Source organism: Aulonocara sp. 'chitande type north' Nkhata Bay, linkage group LG23, assembly GCF_057382095.1.
Source record: "Aulonocara sp. 'chitande type north' Nkhata Bay isolate Kocher_YH1m ecotype deep benthic linkage group LG23, A_spYH_male_GT1.1, whole genome shotgun sequence".
NCBI classification, from domain to species: Eukaryota; Metazoa; Chordata; class Actinopteri; order Cichliformes; family Cichlidae; genus Aulonocara; species Aulonocara sp. 'chitande type north' Nkhata Bay.
The window spans coordinates 52984140-53005205 of NC_141365.1; the positions used below are offsets into that span (position 1 = coordinate 52984140).

General features: G+C 46.1%; 1 pseudogene; it reads right to left on the bottom strand.

Moving 5' to 3' along the window:
* LOC147303056 (uncharacterized) overlaps nucleotides 1-20801 on the bottom strand; it is a 41631-nt pseudogene extending 20830 nt beyond the window's left edge.
* Between the last annotated feature and the right edge of the window lie 265 nt (nucleotides 20802-21066).

Sequence of the window (21066 nt, forward strand, 5' to 3'; positions counted from 1 at the left end):
GCTAGCCCAACTTCAGTAACCCTACAAACATCACTGCTGTTTAGTTTTCTGTCTTCATTTATGTTGGAAGTGATAGCAGAGCTGGTGTATCATGTTTAGGTGGAAACCAGCGAGCTAACTTCCCACTCTGTTAAATGTCATATACTCTGTTTTCATGGATGCCTGGATGTTACCCCTGGTAGAGCCACACTGATCATTTTATTAAAGATGAAAGAATTTAGACAGTTTGTGACTCTCAGTGATGTTGCAGAGTTCCTGTGACTTTGGGATCTGCAGCAGAGTTTGGACCTGGAAATGGCTAATGACATCAGACTTAAAGACTGGATAGCATTTCTATTGCTTAATACGTAATTGTGTTGTGAATATTCATCCTTAATCCGTATAAATGGATATGGTTCAGAAAAATTATAGTAATTACAAAATGGTACATTTCAGGCTAGAATGGCAAAGGGGAAGCTGTAAGTAGAGGAAGGAAAGAGAAGGAACAGGGATGATCAAAAAAGGAGAAAAAATAACAGCCAGCCTGAGTTGAAGAAAGAGTTTCTCATAAAGGGAAAGATGGAGAAAGAGTGAAAGAGGGAAAAATAAAGAACATCAGTGATCTGAAAGACAGAGAAAAAAGGCAGAAGAGAAGGTTTTGGAAGAAAGCACAGAGAAATTTCAGCAGGCTCTAAACACACAACCACAGAGTACTTTAGGAATCAGGAGCAGGTGGCTGCTTGCTGGTGAACTATTAAGATGTAGAACTTGACGTGTGCAAAAACAGAATTGTTATGATGCGTCTTGCGATATTACATAAGTTCCATCTATCCATTCGCTTCCGCTTATCCTTTTCAGGGTCGCGGGGGGTGCTGGAGCCTATCCCAGCTGTCATAGAGCGAGAGGCGGGGTACACCCTGGACAGGTCACCAGTCTGTCGCAGGGCCAACACACAGGGACAGACAACCATTCACACTCACATTCACTCGCACATTCACACCTAGTGGCAATTTGGATTATCCAATTAACCTATCCCCACAAGCTGCATGTCTTTGGACGGTGGGAGGAAGCCGTAATACCCGGAGGGAACCCACGCAGACACAGGGGGAACATGCAAACTCCACACAGAAAGACCCCGGCCTGATGGTGGAATTGAACTCAGGACCTTCTTGCTGTGCGGCAACAGTGCTAACCACCGTGCCACCGTGCTGCCCATTGCATAAGGTTTAATGGTCATTTTGAAAAACTCCATGATATGGATTTATTTGTGTATTTTTCTCTTTTGAAGAACCATATGTTTTTCTCCCTCATCATCCCTAATTTGAATTCGATAAAAAGTTAAAGCAACAGCTTTGAACCTCAGTTAGCAAGTTAAATGTGAAGCTTCATAAAATGAAAATGGGAAAAAGACCAAACGGGTGTTGCTTGTTTGGAAGTGTTGCCAGAGGAAAGCCTCTTCTGTCTCAGAAGTGTTTGATTGTGTCCATAGTCAGTGTAGTCATCTCACTATCAAACCGAGAACATTCTTCTTGAAAGGTAACAATATGAGCCACTGCACCACTGCACCACCAAAATAGGACTCCAGTTTGAAGCAGAAAAGTGGGAAACATGAGGTTAGAAGCCTAAAGGGCTTCTCCATATTCTCAGATGTCCTCTTTTCTTATCAGTCTGGGTTTTAAAGAAAAAAATCTGAAAGAAAAACGACACAAATGTTGTCTCTGAGTATATAAAAATAAACAGTAAATTTACAGTAACCGACTTTCAAACTGTTCAGCACGTCTCCACCTCTTGCACTATGGAAACTGGGAAGATGAGCTCCAGCTTTCTTATGACCTGAATTGAATACGTGGGATACAGTGGATGGAAGTTGTTACTACACCTTACTACCAATCAATGAAGTGCTAAATCAGTCAATCAGAAAAATATTTGTATAACTTATTCTGCTTCTGAAGCTCTTTAAAAATGCTAGAAATTGCAGTTACTGAAACAGAGAACACACACCAAGAATATTTGTTCAGTTGATCTAAATGTATTTCAGTTTGATCTGTGAACAATTTAAAGACATTTTGTCCATCTCGTTTCATCTCAGAGAAAGCTGAAAACAACCTCACAATATCTGCGATCTTGTTTTCGCCAGCTGGGGGTTTTAGGTCAAGTCAGTCAACACAAAGAAAGCCTCACTGTGTGGAACTTTGTTCATAGTATAACCCTCAAATCTTAAAATCATATAAATACAACCTGAGAAAAACCACAGCCCACAACATATTACGTATTGTCATGTGTCATTTTGTTTTTTCATTTAAGCCAAAATGTCAAAGTAGTGTGTGGAGCAACTAAACACACCCCATGATTCAGTATCTTATAGGACTTGTAATTGTATAAATGACTCTATCAGGCTCTCACAGTGTTGTGGAAGACTTTGGCTGAATCTTTACAACACTGTTTTAGTTCACTTGTGTTTTACAGGCATTCATTTAACTCTCTTAGGTCCTGCCCCAGCTTTTCAATCAGGTCTGGCATTGAACTGGGCCATTTAACACCTTGATTTATTTTCCTGCTATTCTTTTTTATATATGTTAGTGTGTTTAGGATTATTGTCCTGGTGAGTGATCCAGTTTAGTTCAAGCTTTAGCTGTTGTACCTCAGATAGGATTCTAGAACACCTTCACTTCACTGACTGCAAGGTGCCCAGGTCACTGTAGATGCAAAATAATCACCACACTTCCAACTCCATGCTTCATAGCTGATATTAGGTGTTTGCACAGATGTATTTGGATTTTTGCCAAATGGGCCACTGTTTGTCTCCACTTTATAATAATTCAAATTCAAATTCTTATTTGTCACGTACACAGTCATACACAGTACGATATGTAGTGAAATGCTTGGACAACTGCTCGTGACCTAAAGAAAACAAAAAAAGGAAAGGCTATGAATAAGATAGGAAATAAATATGAAAAATTAAAAAGGGTAAATTTAACTAGGAAGGAATAAAATATAAATTAAGGTTAAAAATGAAATAACTGTACAACACAAATTAGAATGAAGGGTAAATTTAACTGGGAAGAATAAGATAAAATATATAAATTAAAGTTGAAAATAAAATAACTGTACAACAAAATACACAATACACAATATAGAACTATATAAGAATGTATGAAGAAATCTAAATATAAATAAATATATACACAATAACAGCAGCTGTACAAGTATTAACTGGAAATGAAGAATATAGTGACCAGTGTTGTGCAAAAACAAAGTCCAGAAAGTCCAGTGTGTGTGTAAGAACCATATGTGTGGGTCAGTACTGTGTGGTGGTGTGATTGAGAGACCGTATCGCCTGCGGGAAGAAGCTCCTCCTCAGTCTCTCTGTGTTGGTCTTCAGGGAGCGGAATCGCTTTCCTGACCTCAACAGAGAGAACAGTCTGTTGTTGGGATGGCTGAGGTCCTTCACGATCTTCCTGGCCTTGGTCCAGCACCGCCTGCTGTAGATTGAGTGCAGGTCAGGGAGCTCGGAGCGGATGGTGCGCTCAGCTGACCGCACAACCCTCTGTAGAGCTCGTCTGTCCTGCATGGTGCTGTTCCCGAACCAGGTTAAGATGTTTCCCGCCAGGATGCTCTCTATGGTGCACGAGTAAAAGTTCCTGAGCACCTTGGAGGGCAGTTGGAAGTCTCTCAAGCGTCTGAGGTGGTAGAGTAATAATGATGATAATAATAATTCATATATTTTACTTATAGGCTCCTTTAAGATCCTCAAGGTCACCTTACAATAACACAAGAACAATAGCAGCAATAAAATATAAACATGGCAAAATAAAATTTAGACATAAGGTAAAAAAACCAAAACAAAAGCATAAAAGCTGAGCAGGTAAAAATGGACTAAGGCAGATCAGGTGTATGCAATTCTAAATAGATGAGCTTTGAGACATGATTTAAAAGTGGTGAGCGAGTTTGTGGTCCGGAGATCTGGTGGAAGTCTCGGGGCAGAACAACTAAAGGCTCTGAGTCCCATGGTAGTCAGGCCAGCAGGTGGAACAGATAGAAGGGAAGCTGAAGAAGAGCGGAGTGTACGATAGGGTGAGTATGTGTGGAGATAAATATGGAGGACCGAGGTTATGAAGCGCTTTGAAAGTGAGAAGCAGGATCTTGGAATTGACACGGTTCAAATGACATTGCCCTTAAAATCCTGTGATTTATAATCATAGCACACTGCCATGTTCTTTTTAGAAAAAAGATGCTTTCTTCTGACTACACTTCAAACAGGTCATACTTGATCAGTCTTTCCCTAATTGCACATGCATAAATGTGTTTATATATATTTCAGAGTGTAGTCCCAGATGTCAAAAGGTAAGGGTTATATTTACCGATTATCAGTTATTCACATACATAGGATTATCAGCTACTTTCTCAGCTACAACCAAGATGGCGCCGCGTATGGTCGCCCTGGTGCTTCAGTGCGTTACTTTTGTTTTGTTTTTGTGCATTTCTTCTGTGTCTGGGCACTCCTCTGGATACTCGTACACCAGAGAAGAGCTCCTTAACTACAGGACTACAACGCCTGTGGATTTATTTCCAATATCTGTCGCATCTGCGGCAGATTTACTGCTGACTCTGACCAGGAAAGCGAGACGCCGAAAGAGAGGGAAGCGAGCCGGCGCACTCGTGCGTTTGAGGAGACGCGGACTGCGAACTGCTCTTCCTGGGATCTTCCTTTCCAATGTACGCTCACTCGGGAATAAGATAGACGAACTGGCCCTGATGAGAAGCATGAACAGAGACGTTGCCTCCTCCTGTGTCTTATGTTTTACGGAGTCGTGGCTCAGTGAGAACATCCCAGACTGCGCGCTCAAGCTGGAGGGCTTCCATCTGCTGCGCGCGGACCGGCAGGCCGCTCTCTCCGGTAAAACCAAAGGTGGAGGTGTCTGCTTCTACATCAATAGTGGCTGGTGCACAGATGTAACAGTGATTGCTCAGCACTGCTCTTCCTCTCTGGAATATCTTTTTATCCACTGCAAACCGTTTTATTCTCCGCAGGAGTTTGCTTCATTCATCCTGGCCGCTGTTTACATCCCGCCAGACGCAGATGCGCAGGCAGCTCAGTGCGCACTCGCGGAGCAGATTCTCCACACGGAGCGGACATTCCCGGACTCTCTCATCATTGCTCTTGGGGACTTTAACAAAGCCAATCTGAGCCATGAGCTTCCAAAATATAAGCAGTATATTAAATGCCCGACCAGAGAGGAGAGGACATTAGACCACTGTTACAGCACGATCAGCGGGGCCTATCGCGCGGTGCCCCGCGCTTCACTCTGACTTTCTGACCACGTCATGATCCACCTAATCCCCGCGTACAGACAGAGGCTGAAGCTCTCCAAACCTGTCGTGAGGACTAAAAAACTGTGGAGCAACGAGGCTGTGGAGGAGCTTCGCACGTGTTTGGAGACCACAGACTGGGACACATTGAAGGCTGCTTCTAACAGCTTGGACGAGTTTACGGACACTGTCACCTCCTATATCCACTTCTGTGAGGACAGCATTGTGCCATCACGCACCAGGGTGAGTTATAACAATGACAAACCCTGGTTTACTCCTAAACTCAAAAAGCTGTGGCTGGAAAAGAGTAAGGCGTTCAGAAGCGGAGACAGGGACTGCTACAGAGAGGCCAAGTACAGGTTCACTAAAGAAGTGGACATTGCCAAACATCAGCACTCTGAGAAGATGCAGCAGCAGATCTCAGAGAATGACTCGGCCTCTGTGTGGAAAGGTTTTAGGAATATCACAAACTACAAGCCTAAAACCCCCCACTCCACTGATGACTTGCTCTTAGCCAACACCCTTAACGACTTTTACTGCCGTTTTGACGAGCCATCAGGCAGCCTTCACACCTCCAACGACCCCAACAATAGAGGCACTTTGGACACTAATTCCCCCACATCTCCCCCCTCCATAGAGCCATCACCACCTTCAAACTGTTCACCTACAACACCCCCCTCCTCACCCCACACAAAAGAGGATTTCACACCACCTCCTCCCACCACAACTCTTCATATTCATGAAGCAGATGTGAGGAAGCAGTTTAAGAACCTGAATGCTCGGAAAGCTCCCGGCCCAGACGGTGTGTCTCCTGCCACCCTCAGACACTGTGCAAACGAGCTGGCCCAGTGTTTTCTGGCATTTTCAACTCCTCACTGCAGGCATGTCATGTGCCTGCCTGCTTCAAGTCCTCCACCATAATCCCTGTCCCCAAGAAACCTAGGATCACTGGACTAAATGACTACAGACCCGTGGCTCTGACATCTGTGGTCATGAAGTCTTTTGAGCGCCTAGTTCTCTCCCATCTCAGGACCCTCACGGCCCCCCTCCTGGACCCCCTGCAGTTTGCATATAGAGCCAACAGGTCTGTAGACGACGCCATCAACATGGCCCTACACTTCATCCTGCAGCATCTGGACTCCCCAGGAACCTACGCCAGGATCCTGTTTGTGGACTTCAGCTCTGCCTTCAACACCATCCTTCCAGACCACCTCCGAGACAAGCTTTCCCAGATGAATGTGCCTGATCCCATCTGCCGGTGGATCACTGACTTCCTGACGGACAGGAAGCAGCACGTGAGGCTGGGAAAGAATGTCTCGGACTCCCGGACCATCAGCACCGGCTCCCCTCAGGGCTGTGTTCTTTCTCCTCTGCTCTTCTCCCTGTACACCAACTGCTGCACCTCCACCCACCAGTCTGTCAAGCTAATCAAGTTTGCAGATGACACCACCGTTATTGGACTCATCTCGGACGGGGATGAGTCTGCCTACAGGAGGGAGGTTGAACGTCTGGTGTCCTGGTGCAGCCACAACAACCTGGTGCTGAATGCCCAGAAGACAGTGGAGATTATTGTGGACTTCAGGAAGCACACAGCCCCACTCCCCCCCATCATCCTGACTGACACCCCCATCACCTCTGTGGACTCATTCCGCTTCCTGGGTACCACCATCACCCAGGACCTGAAGTGGGAGCCCACCATCACCTCCGTCATTAAGAAAGCCCAGCAGAGGATGTACTTCCTGAGGCAGCTGAAGAAATTCAACCTGCCAACACGGACGATGATGCAGTTCTACACTGCAATCATCGAGTCCATCCTCACCTCCTCCATCACCGTGTGGTACGCTGGAGCCACTATCAGGGACAAACAGAGACTGCAGCGTGTTGTGCGCTCTGCTGAGAAGGTGATTGGCTGCAGACTCCCATCTTTGCAGGACCTGTACACCTCCAGGACACTGAGGCGTGCAGCTCGGATCTCAGCTGACCCTTCTCACCCTGGACACAGTCTGTTTGACCTGCTCCCCTCAGGCAGGAGGCTCCGGTCCATTCGCACCAGAACCTCTCGCCATAAGAACAGTTTCTTCCCCTCTGCTGTTGGACACATGAACAATAACCATATGACTGTTCCCGCTACTAACACATGACCCTACGCTGTGTTCACTGCATCATTCCATGTTTGGCACTGATCACCACCTGCACTCATGTATATATCTTTCAACGTAGCACTCTTAATTCTTATTCTCATGTATATATCTCATGTATAGCTCATGCACATATCTTTCTACGTAGCACTTTTAATTCTTATCCCTACTTTTATTTTTTCATGTCTATTTAAGTGCTATTTATGACACTATGTTTGCACTGAAGCACCGCAGCAATTTCCTAATGTTGTAAACCTGCTCAACATTTGGCAATAAACCCCATTCTGATTCTGATTCTGATTCTTTAATTCCTATAGAAGTAGTAAGGATGTACTTTTTATTTAAACTTATCTTATAATTTGTGTGTGTGTGTGTGTGTGTGTGTGTGTGTGTGTGTGTGTGTGTGTGTGTGTGTGTGTGTGTGTGTGTGTGTAGGCCTCATTTACTGATTAGGCCATTAGTGAGGTTTGAATGTGGACATTAAATATTTCACGTTGGGTAAGCAGCTTGGAGAATGATTGGAATACAATCTTTTTTGTCACTGTTACAAGAACAATGAAACTTATTTAACACAGTAAAAAATAAACTGGTCATGTAGACACACTGACAGACAATATAGTTATGTAGGCACACCATAATTCATTAATGGAGCCACACCAATGAATTATGACACACTCACACACAGAGGTTGGGACACAGGAGGAAGAACATCTACTGATCGGAACGTGGTCAGATCCCTGCCTGCTCCAGTCTGCGTGCCAACTATACCTGGGTACCCAAAGTCACTCCAGATGTGTGTGAATGTGTGTGAATGAAAGGAAGCTCTTGCATTAATGTGAATGTAAATGGGCCCTTTGTTGTGCTAAAGTAGAGAAGAAAAGCGCTTTATGAGACCCAGTTCATTTACCATATACACACACAAAAGAGCATGAAGTCCAGCCCTCATTGTAAAACTAGTCATTACACCACGAGTTCTCTTATGCACACAAACACATTTAGTGTGTCATCATCATAGCCTTTAAATTGAGTAATTAGGCCATAAAAGTCAAACCCACAGTGTGCTGTAAGCTTCAGTGCAGGATCGTCAGCAGCGTTAGGTCTCATGACTTGAGGCATTAGGTCTTACGTAAAGAGGCCTATTCTTAAATGCATCCATAATAAAGTAATCCCTCTTTCTTGCCATTATGTTCATTATTCTGGTGTGTCCAATGGTGTTGGTTAAAGAAATCTGGCATGTTGTTACTCACATTTACTTTCCTTCCTTATAGGCAGAATCTGACCAAAAAGTTTTTGTTTTGTTTTGGTTTGTTGTTTTTCCATAACTTGTGTATCTGCAAATATACACATTCTGTATTTTTCATATGAAAGAAACTATACTGTGGTGGGGCTTGCTAATTTCTTGTTTTTGATTTATGTATGTTATGTTTTGTTTTACTTCATATGTTTCATATGTTGTTTGTTTAATTTAAGACAAAAAAAAATTAAATGAATGAGGGGTAAAACTTGAGGGGGTAGGGACAAATAAGTAAATACTTCAGCCTACTCCTTTTCAAACAAATAATGGAATGATATTTTGTAATGATTGTGAAGGCACATGTTTGAAATGTTTGAAATAAAAATGAACTGAACTGAACTGAACATGAAACGTGCAATTTTTTCCAAATGTTTACAGTATAAAGTGTTCACATAAGTCATAAGAATAGTTTTATTGCACTTCTAAAACAGCTGCGTTGTTAGCTAACACAACTGTGATATTAAAAAGAGGACTTCATGAAAAAATGTGTTGGATCTAAATCAACACACAACACGTGTTAAACCACTGACCAATCCAGTCCTTCATAAACTGTTTATGCTGAGTCTGAGTCTGCAGAGGGTCCCAGTGATGTGGAAGACATCATGCCTCGTCCCTGTACCAAAGACGCCACGTCCCAGTGGCCCCCAGGATTACAGGCACAGGCACTGACCTCCCACATCATGAAGACCCTGGAAAGGCTCATCCTGGACCAGCTGCGACCCATAGTAAGACCACACCTGGATCCCCTTCAGTTCGCTTATCAGCCTCGTCTCGGAACTGAGGACGCCATCATCTACCTGCTCAATCGTGTCTACACCCATCTGGACCAGCCGGCGAGCACTGTGAGGGTCATGTTTGTTGACTTTTCTAGTGCTTTCAATACCATCAGGCCGACCCTCCTGGGTGATAAGTTAGCAGCGATGCAGGTGGATGCTTCTCTGGTGTCCTGGATTGTTGATTACCTGACAGGAAGACCACAATATGTACGTCTCCCACAGTGTGTGTCTGACAAGGTGATCAGCAACACAGGGGCACCACAGGGGACTGTCCTCTCCCCCTTCCTCTTCACCCTCTACACCACAGACTTCAGCCACTGCACGGAGACCTGCCATCTTCAGAAGTTTCCTGATGACTCTGCGGTGGTTGGATGCATCAGCAGGGATGATGAGACAGAGTACCGGGCTGTGGTCGACTCCTTTGTCACGTGGTGTGAGCAGAATCATCTGCAGCTCAACGTGGCAAAGACCAAGGAACTGATCGTGGACTTCAGGAAGACCAGGAAACACTTGACCCCTGTTTCAATCCAGGGGGTCAGTGTTGACATTGTGGAGGACTATAAATACCTTGGAGTACACATTGACAATAAACTGGACTGGGCTAAAAACACCACAGCACTTTACAGGAAGGGCCAGAGTCGTCTCTATTTTTTGAGGCGACTGAGGTCCTTCAACATCTGCCAGAAAATGCTGAGGATTTTCTATGAGTCTGTTGTGGCCAGTGCGATCCTCTATGCTGTTGCATGCTGGGGGAGCAGGCTGAGGGTCGCAGATGCCAACAGACTTAATAAACTGATCCGTAAGGCCAGCAATGTTGTGGGGATGGAGCTGGACTCCCTCAAGGTGGTGTCGGAGAAGCGGATGCTGTCCAAGATAAAGACAATGTTGGATAACACCTCCCACCCACTCCATGACATGCTGGTCAGTCACAGGAGCTCGTTCAGTGAGAGACTGAGATTACCGAAAAGCACCACTGAACGACACAGGAAATCTTTCCTGCCTGTGGCTCCCTGTACAACGCATCCACTTAACACACTGGTTACTGCAACAACTACACGTTTCTTTTCCAGCTATTTATTTATGAGTGACTTATGTATGTATGTATATATATGTATATATTGTACTATTCTTAGTTAGCGTATTGTCTGTCTTGTCTTAATGTTGGTTTATAATGGAGCACTGTAACAAAAAATAATTTCCCCCAGGGATCAATAAAGATAGCACGGTGGCACGGTGGTTAGCACTGTTGCCGCACAGCAAGAAGGTCCTGAGTTCAATTCCACCATCAGGCCGGGGTCTTTCTTTGTGGAGTTTGCATGTTCTCCCCGTGTTTGCGTGGGTTCCCTCCGGGTACTCCGGCTTCCTCCCACCGTCCAAAGACATGCAGCTTGTGGGGATAGGTTAATTGGATAATCCAAATTGTCACTAGGTGTGAATGTGTGAGTGCGAATGGTTGTCTGTCTGGCTGTCTGTGTGTTGGCCCTGCGACAGACTGGCGACCTGTCCAGGGTGTACCCTGCCTCTCGCCCTATGACAGCTGGGATAGGCTCCAGTGCCCCCCGCGACCCTGAAAAGGATAAGCGGAAGCGAATGAATGGAAAAAAAAAATGGATCAATAAAGTATTCTGATTCTTTCTCTATACTTGCCGACCTGTTGTGTTTAATTTTCATTTGGAAGCTGATGCAGCTTAGGTAGCTCAGGAGGTAGAGCAGGGCATCTACTGATATACTGAAGGTTGGTGGTTTGATTCTTGGCTCCTCCTGGTCTGCATGGAAACTGCAGGAAAACCTCGGTAAACCTGTTTGTCCTTTAACAACAAGGTAATGAATGATGAACACAATCAACTTTCTGGGACACTGAAGTTCTTTTTTATTCCCTTATTTTTACTTTTCTTAGCTGTGAATTGGCCACAGGTGTTTACCTTCAGTGGTTATTTTTCTGAAAACTTTTTACTTTTATTCACTACATTTTTAAACAAATAGTTGTACTTTCTACTCGGGTGGGGGTTATTATTTCATGTCACTGCAGGCCTGTAAACATCAAACCCATTTAAGCCTAGATAGTAACACGTGACAGGCAATCCTATTCATGTGTTAATCAGCAGGGGTCACATAGATAGAGATGAAAGAGGTAAAACCATCATCCATAGTCAGGGGTTAACATGTTTTTTTGTTTTTGGTGTTTTTTATTGGGCACTACATCTGAACGAGTGCAGATGTCCTTAAGTTCACAGCTGAGATACTTCACCCCCTAGCTAGCCCTACACAAGAGGATCCTGCATAAAGGGAGTAAAAAAAATTAAATGGCAAGTCATTTCAACTGTAACATTTCTATAAAGAGAGATTTAAAACTTGATCTAATGTAAGTTGTTTATTTGTGAGAGACTGTTGTTCAGTTAAGGACACCATTTGGTGTGAGACATCTTTATCAAACGTTTGTAGTGTGTGCTTCTGTAAAAGAACCATCAGCAACAGTATTGTTAGGGATGAAGGTGCAACGTGTCACCATGTACACTCCTGCTTTTCTGCCATTGTATTTTGCCACGTCAGACTAGTTTGCATTTGCTCTTATACAGTTTTAAGTGCATGGCTAATGAAATTAGCAAACATGTGGTGGTGATATAATAGGCAGATGGTTATATAATGATAGATGTAATTTATCCACTGTGTTCTTTTGTTGGTTTCTATCACATGTCCATATGTGCTTTGGAGGTGTCACGGTCTGCCGGGGCAAGCCGTGTGGAATTGTAGAAAGGGACCAAAAGGCGGCAGCTCTGGTGCAGGTGAGTGTTTATTCACAGAGGTGGGTAAGTACAAACAACGGTGGCGACAAAACATGAAACTGGAAACCTAAACTGGGTAAACTAATAAGACAAACCAGAAACGAGGATGCAGGGAGGTCCGGAGAAATACATACGGGAAGACGCAGGGAGACCGAGGGGAAACAACACAGACGAACCAGCAATTACTATGACAGAAGACACAACTTAAATACACTCAGAGAACACAGGGAGATTACATACAGGTGGGAACACAGCTGGGAGTGATCACGTGACGAGAGTAGGGAAACAAACTGAAACACTCACATAAGACGCAGACCTTCACAATAAAACAGGAAACACATACACGCAATGACATAACACACCAACTTAACACAGGCTGGGGGACACAGACATAGGAACATGAACCATGAAACAGAAGAGTATAAACACCCAAGGTAACCAAAACCACGGAATACTAATAAACTAAACAAACACGGAGTCGCAGACTCCGGATCATGACAGGACCCCCCCCCCCCCCCCCCCCTCAAAGGCTGGCTCCAGACAGCCCAACAAGAAAAACAGCCAGAAAAAACAGAAAACAACCCGACCAGGGCGGGCGGCGGGGGTCCAGGACGGAGGGCTCGAGGCAAAACAAAACAGGAGCACCAGAAGGCCAAAAGACAAAAAGAAAAACAAAACACGAGACCCAACCCAAGAAAACCAATGAAACGAAACACACCACAGCCCAAGAAAAATGGAGTCCAAAACAGAAAAGTTCAGGGGGCCGACAGCACAGGAGGCCAAAACAGTTCAGGGGGCCGACCGTGCGGACGGCAACGGCGGCGACGTGGACACAGTTCGGGGGGCCGGCCGTGCGGAAGGCAACGGCGGCCACTCAGGCGATGGCAGTCCGGGGGCTGGCCGTGCGGAAGGCAACGACGGCCACTCAGGCGAAGAGGGTCCGGGGGCCGGCCGTGCGGAAGGCAACGGCGGCCACTCAGGCGAAGAGGGTCCGGGGGCCAGCCGTGCGGAAGGCAACGGCGGCGACGAGGGAGACGACGGAGCAGTTCAGGGGGCCGACCGCGCGGAAGGCAACGGCGGCGACTCAGGCGATGGCGATCCGGACCAGGCGAAGCACAGGCAGAGGCCGGACCAGGTGAAGCACAGGCAGAGGCCGGACCAGGCGAAGCACAGGCAGAGGCCGGACCAGGCGAAGCACAGGCCGGGGCCAGACCAGGCGAAGACGAAGATTCGGATGAAGCCGGACCAGACGAGGACGAAGACTCGGATGAAGCCGGACCAGACGAGGACGAAGGCTCTGAGGCTGGACCAGACGAGGCTGAAGGCTCTGAGGCTGGAGCGGTCCCTTGGACCCTCCAGCGGAAACAGGAAACAAAAGGCCAGAGCGGTCCCTCAGACCCTTCAGCAGAAGCCATCACAAAGCCAGCAGGCATGGAGTCCTATGGCAAACACGAAGGCAACTGGCGATGCACTGAGCACTGGCTCTGCCCAGGCAACGCTGACATGGTGCAGTTCTCAGGTGGCTGCATAAACTTCAGGGGTCCAGAATCAGCCGGGGACTGAGACCTAGCCTCTGGGGAAGCCCTGGAGCGGCAAACTGTGCCAATGGCGGCTGAACCATGAAAAGCACCTTGAGGTGAAATTAGACTTTCTCCCTGCATGGAGTGAATGAGTGAAACCGGTGATACTGGAGCCAGAGCTACGGGTAGCGGGGGCACTGGAGCTACTGGGGCCTGCGCTACAGGCGGCACTGGAGCTACTGGGGCCTGCGTTACAGGCGGCACTGGAGCTACTGGGGCCTGCGCTACAGGCGGCACTGGAGCTACTGGGGCCTGCACTACAGGCGGCACTGGAGACTGAACTGAGGGCGGCACTGGAGACTGAACTGAGGGGGGCACTGGAGACTGAACTGAGGGGGACACTGGAGACTGAACTGAGGGGGACACTGGAGACTGAACTGAAGGAGGCACAGGAGACTGAGCTGAAGGAGGCACAGGAGACTGAGCTGAGAGGAGCACTGGCTGCGGGGGAGCTAACTGAGCTGAGAATGGCTGCGGGGGAGCTAACTGAGCTGAGAATGGCTGCGGGGGAGCTAACCGAGCTGAGAATGGCTGCGGGGGAGCTAACCGAGCTGAGAATGGCTGCGGGGGAGCTAACCGAGCTGAGAGTGGCTGCGGGGGAGCTAACCGAGCTGAGAGTGGCTGCGGGGGAGCTAACCGAGCTGAGAGTGGCTGCGGGGGAGCTAACCCAGATAGCAAGGAAACATTGAAACAATGTTGAGTCAATATCAGGCTGTGTCATTGAATCTTTTTTTTTTTTTTTTTTTTTTTTTTTTCTAAATGACATCAGAAACAGCAGTATGCGACATTACGTGATGGCAGAGCTTCAGTTCATCCTTTGTCATTTTTTTTTTTTTTTTTTTTTTAATAAATAGGACAGGGGGAATGAATGAGAGAAAGAGGGGGAGAGAAAGAAAGAAAACCAAAGGGGAGAAGAGACGGTGAGAAGGGGGGGGAAGAGAGAGAAAAAAAAAAGAACTCCTGGGTCACCTGTATGGAGAAAAAAAAAAAACAAACAACAAAAAAAACAAACAGAGGAGACAGCAAACAACAAAGAGCAACATAATAATAGAGAAAACAAAGCACCATCACAATAAACTAGCTAGTCATAGATATCAATATTTACTAAATAATAAACGATATTGTGCAGCACGCAAGATAGACAGCGCACAGTGTGCTTTGAGGCAGCAGCCAAGAAAGCTTTAGTCCGCGTCTGTGAATACCCATGTGTGCATACCTGTGTGGATCAGCATGCTTGCATTCCAAAGGTTTCTCCATGTAATGATCTGCTAGGGAGTGTGGGGGGGCCACAGCCCCGTCCTCCAGGGTGTGAAGCGGGTATGGAGGAGATCAAAACTCCAGACATCCAGAGGCCCCCAGAACACAAGAGACCATGGAAGACCAACAGAGGGGCAGCCGCGCCACTGTTCCAGTAAGAGCCGAGGAGAGTCCCAGATGAGGGCTCGCCCAGCAGCCGCGGAGCAGAAGTCAGGGGGAGTTGCAGTGACGCGCCCGTGAGCTCCGCCGGCCCCCAGTTGTGCCTGAGTGACCGAGCCCCAGGCCGAGAGGCCGGGGGCACCCCACCTCCAAAGGGGGCCCGAGCGAGCCCCAGGCCCCAGGCCCCGACAAGCGGCCGCCAAGGAGTGAGCCGGTGTGTACCCGGACGCCCACCCCCAGACATAAAGAACCACCAACACACCGACACCTGAGGGAGTCCGCCACCGGCAGGGGAAGTGGTGGTGGGTGGAGATAGGCCTCCAAACCTTGGAGGGCCTGAGGTGTCCCCAGAGAGGTGGCGTCTGATACCCAACCTGACATATAGACACAGACATACAGGCACACACAGACACAAACATCCATTCCCACCCTCATGCTCTCATATGCACTCACTCCACACTCAACCAACGTGGAGACAGACATAAAGAGACGCTGTACACACAATCACACTCCCCAAGCGTACTCTACAAACCGGGTCTAGGTACCCTTGCCCCTGGAGGGGGGAATTGCACCCAGACCCAGGTGGTGTTACCCTTTTCCCTGCGGTGGGGAGAGGCAGACCACACCCACTCCCTTTAGCCAAAGAAAGCTAAACAAACTACACAACCCATAAGGCCCTGTGTCGCTCTTGTTGCTCTGCCATTTCCACTTCAGCCTCACTACTTTCGATAACAACATCTGCCACGGACTTCTCATTTCCAATCTCTGAACTTCCACCCAAACCCATGCAAATCAGCCATTTGTGACTCTGGAGTTGGGGGAGAAGCGTTTTCGTTCCCGCAAATGTTTTTATTGCGGCTCCTTTCATTTAACCTCACTCTCTGCTGCTCTTCTACCAAGCCAACCCGTCTCATCTCGTTCCGCAACATCAAGAACATTGATATGGACATTCTCACTACCAGTTTGGACAATGTTCAGATTCCGGACTTCTATTCTACTCCTGATGATTTGTTGTTATATTATAATAATTGTCTATGCACTGTCCTTGATTCTCTGGCTCCTGTAGAAACCCACTCTGTTTCCTTCGCTCGCTCTGCTCCCTGGTTTACCTCTGACCTCCGAGCTCTGAAGGCCAAAGCTCGGCAGCTAGAGCGTTAATATAAGAAATCTGGTTTAACTGTTGATTCAGAAATCTATAAATACTACGTACTTCAGTATAAAGACTCCATTAACAAGGCCAAACAAAGCTTCTACTCTGGTATTATCAGTTCTTATGAGGGACTCTGTTTTCAGTTTTCAACAAGCTAATTCAACCCCCCAACGCTTTACCACCGCACTTCTATTCCTCTGAAACCTGCAACTCCTTGATGCTGTTCTGGACTACGAAAATCAATAACATCCACCAGCAACTCAGATCAAATGTTGTGTCTACGCCCTCTCCAGAACCTCTTCTCCTTTTTGAGCCGTTTTCCACTTTTCATCTTCCTGATTTATCCGATATTTCCGAGTTCATATGTAAATCAAAGCCTGCCACATGTCATCTTGACCCCATGCCCACGGGGCTTGTGAAATCCTGCCTCTCTTCTTTACTCCCACTCATTTCTGCTATCATTCACTCTTCTCTCACCACCGGTATCGTTCCCTCCTTATTGAAGACTGCTCTAGTCACTCCTATACTGAAAAAACCTTCTTTAGATCCTAACAACTTTAACAACCTCCGTCCAATTTCCAGTCTACCCTTCATTTCTAAGATACTCGAAAAAGTGGTTGCAGCTCAACTTCATTTACACCTGGTTAATAATAACATCTATGAGAGATTTCAATCTGGTTTTCGCTCATGTCACAGTACCGAAACTGCTCTACTTAAAGTCACTAACGATCTTCTAATCGGAGCTGACTCTGGTCTTCTCACCATTCTCGTCCTTTTAGATCTGAGCTCAGCCTTTGACACCATTTCTCACTCTGTCCTTCTAAGCAGACTTTCCTCTCTCGGCATCTCTGACACACCCCTCGCCTGGTTTCAATCATATCTCCTCGACCGCTCCCAGTTTATTCAACTAAGATCATTCCGCTCTCGTCTATTCCCCGTCACCTCTGGTGTACCCCAAGGCTCAGTTTTAGGCCCTCTTCTCTTTATAATATACAGTGGGGCAAAAAAGTATTTAGTCAGCCACCGATTGTGCAAGTTCCCCCACTTAAAATGATGACAGAGGTCAGTAATTTGCACCAGAGGTACACTTCAACTGTGAGAGACAGAATGTGAAAAAAAAATCCATGAATCCACATGGTAGGATTTGTAAAGAATTTATTCGTAAATCAGGGTGGAAAATAAGTATTTGGTCACCTCAAACAAGGAAAATCTCTGGCTCTCACAGACCTGTAACGTCTTCTGTAAGAAGCTTTTCTGTCCCCCACTCGTTACCTGTATGAATGGCACCTGTTTGAACTCATCATCTGTATAAAAGACACCTGTCCACAGCCTCAAACAGTCAGACTCCAAACTCCGCCATGGCCAAGACCAAAGAGCTTTCGAAGGACACCAGGAAAAGTATTGTAGACCTGCACCAGACTGGGAAGAGTGAATCTACAATAGGCAAGCAGCTTGGTGTGAAAAAATCAACTGTGGGAGCAATCATCAGAAAATGGAAGACATACAAGACCACTGATAATCTCCCTCGATCTGGGGCTCCACGCAAGATCTCATCCCGTGGGGTCAAAATGATCATGAGAACGGTGAGCAAAGATCCCAGAACCACACGGGGGGACCTGGTGAATGACCTGCAGAGAGCTGGGACCAAAGTAACAAAGGTCACCATCAGTAACACACTACAACGGCAGGGAATCAAATCCCGCAGTGCCAGACGTGTTCCGCTGCTGAAGCCAGTGCATGTCCAGGCCCGTCTGAAGTTTGCCAGAGAGCACATGGATGATACAGCAGAGGATTGGGAGAATGTCATGTGGTCAGATGAAACCAAAGTAGAACTTTTTGGTATAAACTCAACTCGTCGTGTTTGGAGGAAGACGAATACTGAGTTGCATCCCAAGAACACCATACCTACTGTGAAGCATGGGGGTGGAAACATCATGCTATGGGGCTGTTTTTCTGCCAAGGGGACAGGACGACTGATCCGTGTTAAGGACAGAATGAATGGGACCATGTATCGTGAGATTTTGAGCCAAAACCTCCTTCCATCAGTGAGAACTTTGAAGATGAAACGAGGCTGGGTCTTCCAACATGACAATGATCCAAAACACACAGCCCGGGCAACAAAGGAGTGGCTCCGTAAGAAGCATTTGAAAGTCCTGGAGTGGCCTAGCCAGTCTCCAGACCTCAACCCCATAGAAAATCTGTGGCGGGAGTTGAAAGTCCGTGTTGCTCGGCGACAGCCCCAAAACATCACTGCTCTCGAGAAGATCTGCATGGAGGAATGGGCCAAAATACCAGCTACTGTGTGTGCAAACCTGGTAAAGACCTATAGTAAACGTTTGACCTCTGTTATTGCCAACAAAGGTTATGTTACAAAGTATTGAGTTGTATTTTTGTTATTGACCAAATACTTATTTTCCACCCTGATTTACGAATAAATTCTTTACAAATCCTACCATGTGGATTCATGGATTTTTTTTTCACATTCTGTCTCTCACAGTTGAAGTGTACCTCTGGTGCAAATTATTGACCTCTGTCATCATTTTAGGTGGGGGAACTTGCACAATCGGTGGCTGACTAAATACTTTTTTGCCCCACTGTACATCCTCCCTCTAGGTACTATCTTCCGCAAATTTGATCTTCAGTTTCACTGTTTTGCTGATGACACCCAGTTATATCTCTCTTGCAAACCTGATTCCTCCCTCCCACCTTCTTCCCTTACAGAATGTCTATCCGAGTTAAAATCCTGGTTTACCTCTAATTTTCTAAAGCTCAATGATGGTGCATGGTCTCCCCCGAAAATCCCTCCATAAGCTTCAACTGGTTCAGAACTCTGCTGCTCGCATTATCACCAGAACCCCTCCTACCAGCACATCACCTGTTCTTCAGGAACTTCACTGGCTCCCTGTGAAATTCCGGATAATTTTCAAACTTCTTCTACTCACCTTCAAGGCCCTTCATAACCTTGCTCCTCCTTACCTTTCTGACCTGTTAACCACCACTTGTTCTGCCCGTTCACTTCGTTCTTCTTCTTCTATCCAGCTTACTGTACCTTCCTTCCGCCTCACCACCATGGGAAGCAGAGCTTTCAGCTGCTCTGCTCCCAGGCTGTGGAGCTCTCTGCCCCCTGAAATAAGAAATATTGGTTCTCCCCCCAGTTTAAATCCCAACTCAAAACTCATCTGTTCAAATCTGCATATTCACTGTGAATCCACTGTTTGTTCATTTTATCTTGTGCTTGTATTTTATTGTTCTTATTCTCCCATTGTTTTACTAAGTGTTTTATTCTATTGTAAAGTGTCCTTGGGTGACTTGAAAGGCGCTCATAAATAAAATTTATTATTATTATTATTATTATTATTATTATTATTACTGCTTTAACTTGGCCTTTGAGCCCTTTCATTGTGCAACAATCTTTACCAAGCTTGATCTGTGTAATTATTATGATAATCATTACACCCCTGGGACACACAGTATTTAGTCATGCCCTCTGGACTCACCAATGCCCTGGCAGTGTTTTAAACACTGGTGCATGATGTTTTAAGGGACAACTTAAACATCATTGCTTTTGTGTACTTAGATGACGACCTGATTTTTTTTCCAAGTTTCTAGAAGAGCACCAACTTTATTTTAAGAGTTGTCCTGCAATGTCTCCTGGAAAACCATCTATATGTGAAATCTGAGAAAGATTAATTTCACTCTCCCTCTGTCACTTTTCTTAGCTACATTAGGAGGGCAGGTGAAGATGGAGCCCTTAACAATACAGGCAGTGAGCGAATGGAGAACTCCCACTTCTCGAAAACACCTGTAATGAATCCTTGGATCCACCAGCTTTTATCAATTTTTCATCACGAACTATAGTCAAGTAGTGGCACGACTCACTTACTTTACCTCCAGCAAGATTCCTTTTGTGTGGCCTTCAGAAACCAACTCAGCCTTCACTAAATTAAAACAACTATTTACCTCTGGTCAAGCCCGTCCACAGGAGTTCTCTGTGACCTCTGTCTGACCCCCCACCACAAGCTTGGCTAGTGGTTGACAGTCACCCGACCTGCAGGGTCAGGCAGATTGTGGACAATAGTTACTAGTAGATTGGGAGGGGTACGGCCTGGGGAAGCAATCCTGGGTTCCTCGATCCCTCATTCCTCACCCTTCTATGGTTTTACAATTATCTTCTCAGGTCGGAGTCTGGTCAGTCGCCAGGAGGCAACCCAGGGGGGTACAGTCATGATCCGAGTGAGTGTATGGTAGTTTTTTCACCTGAAGCCTGTTTTCCCTCCACCCACCCTCACGAGTGGAGCCCTGGTTCCTTACCTGTGTCTCTCACCTGTAACCCATTGGCGGCAATCAGAAGAGGGACTCTTAAGGCCATCATCATCATCAACTCTTTGCCAGTTCTGTTGTCATCCCTCACCTCAGAAGGAAGGGATTTATTGACCGATTACTGATTGGTAGCAGCAGAGTCTACTAAAAGTCAACCTGTTGTCCTGCAACCTAGAGAGTTAATTGTGAAGTTGATAAATTTAGCATTTGGTAATAAGTGTGTCTGTTAAGCTTTTTGTTTTCAACAGTGATGAGCGATATGCCCATGTTTATGAGTGTAAATCATTGCATGTGTGTGCCTGTTTTATCAACCTGATGTT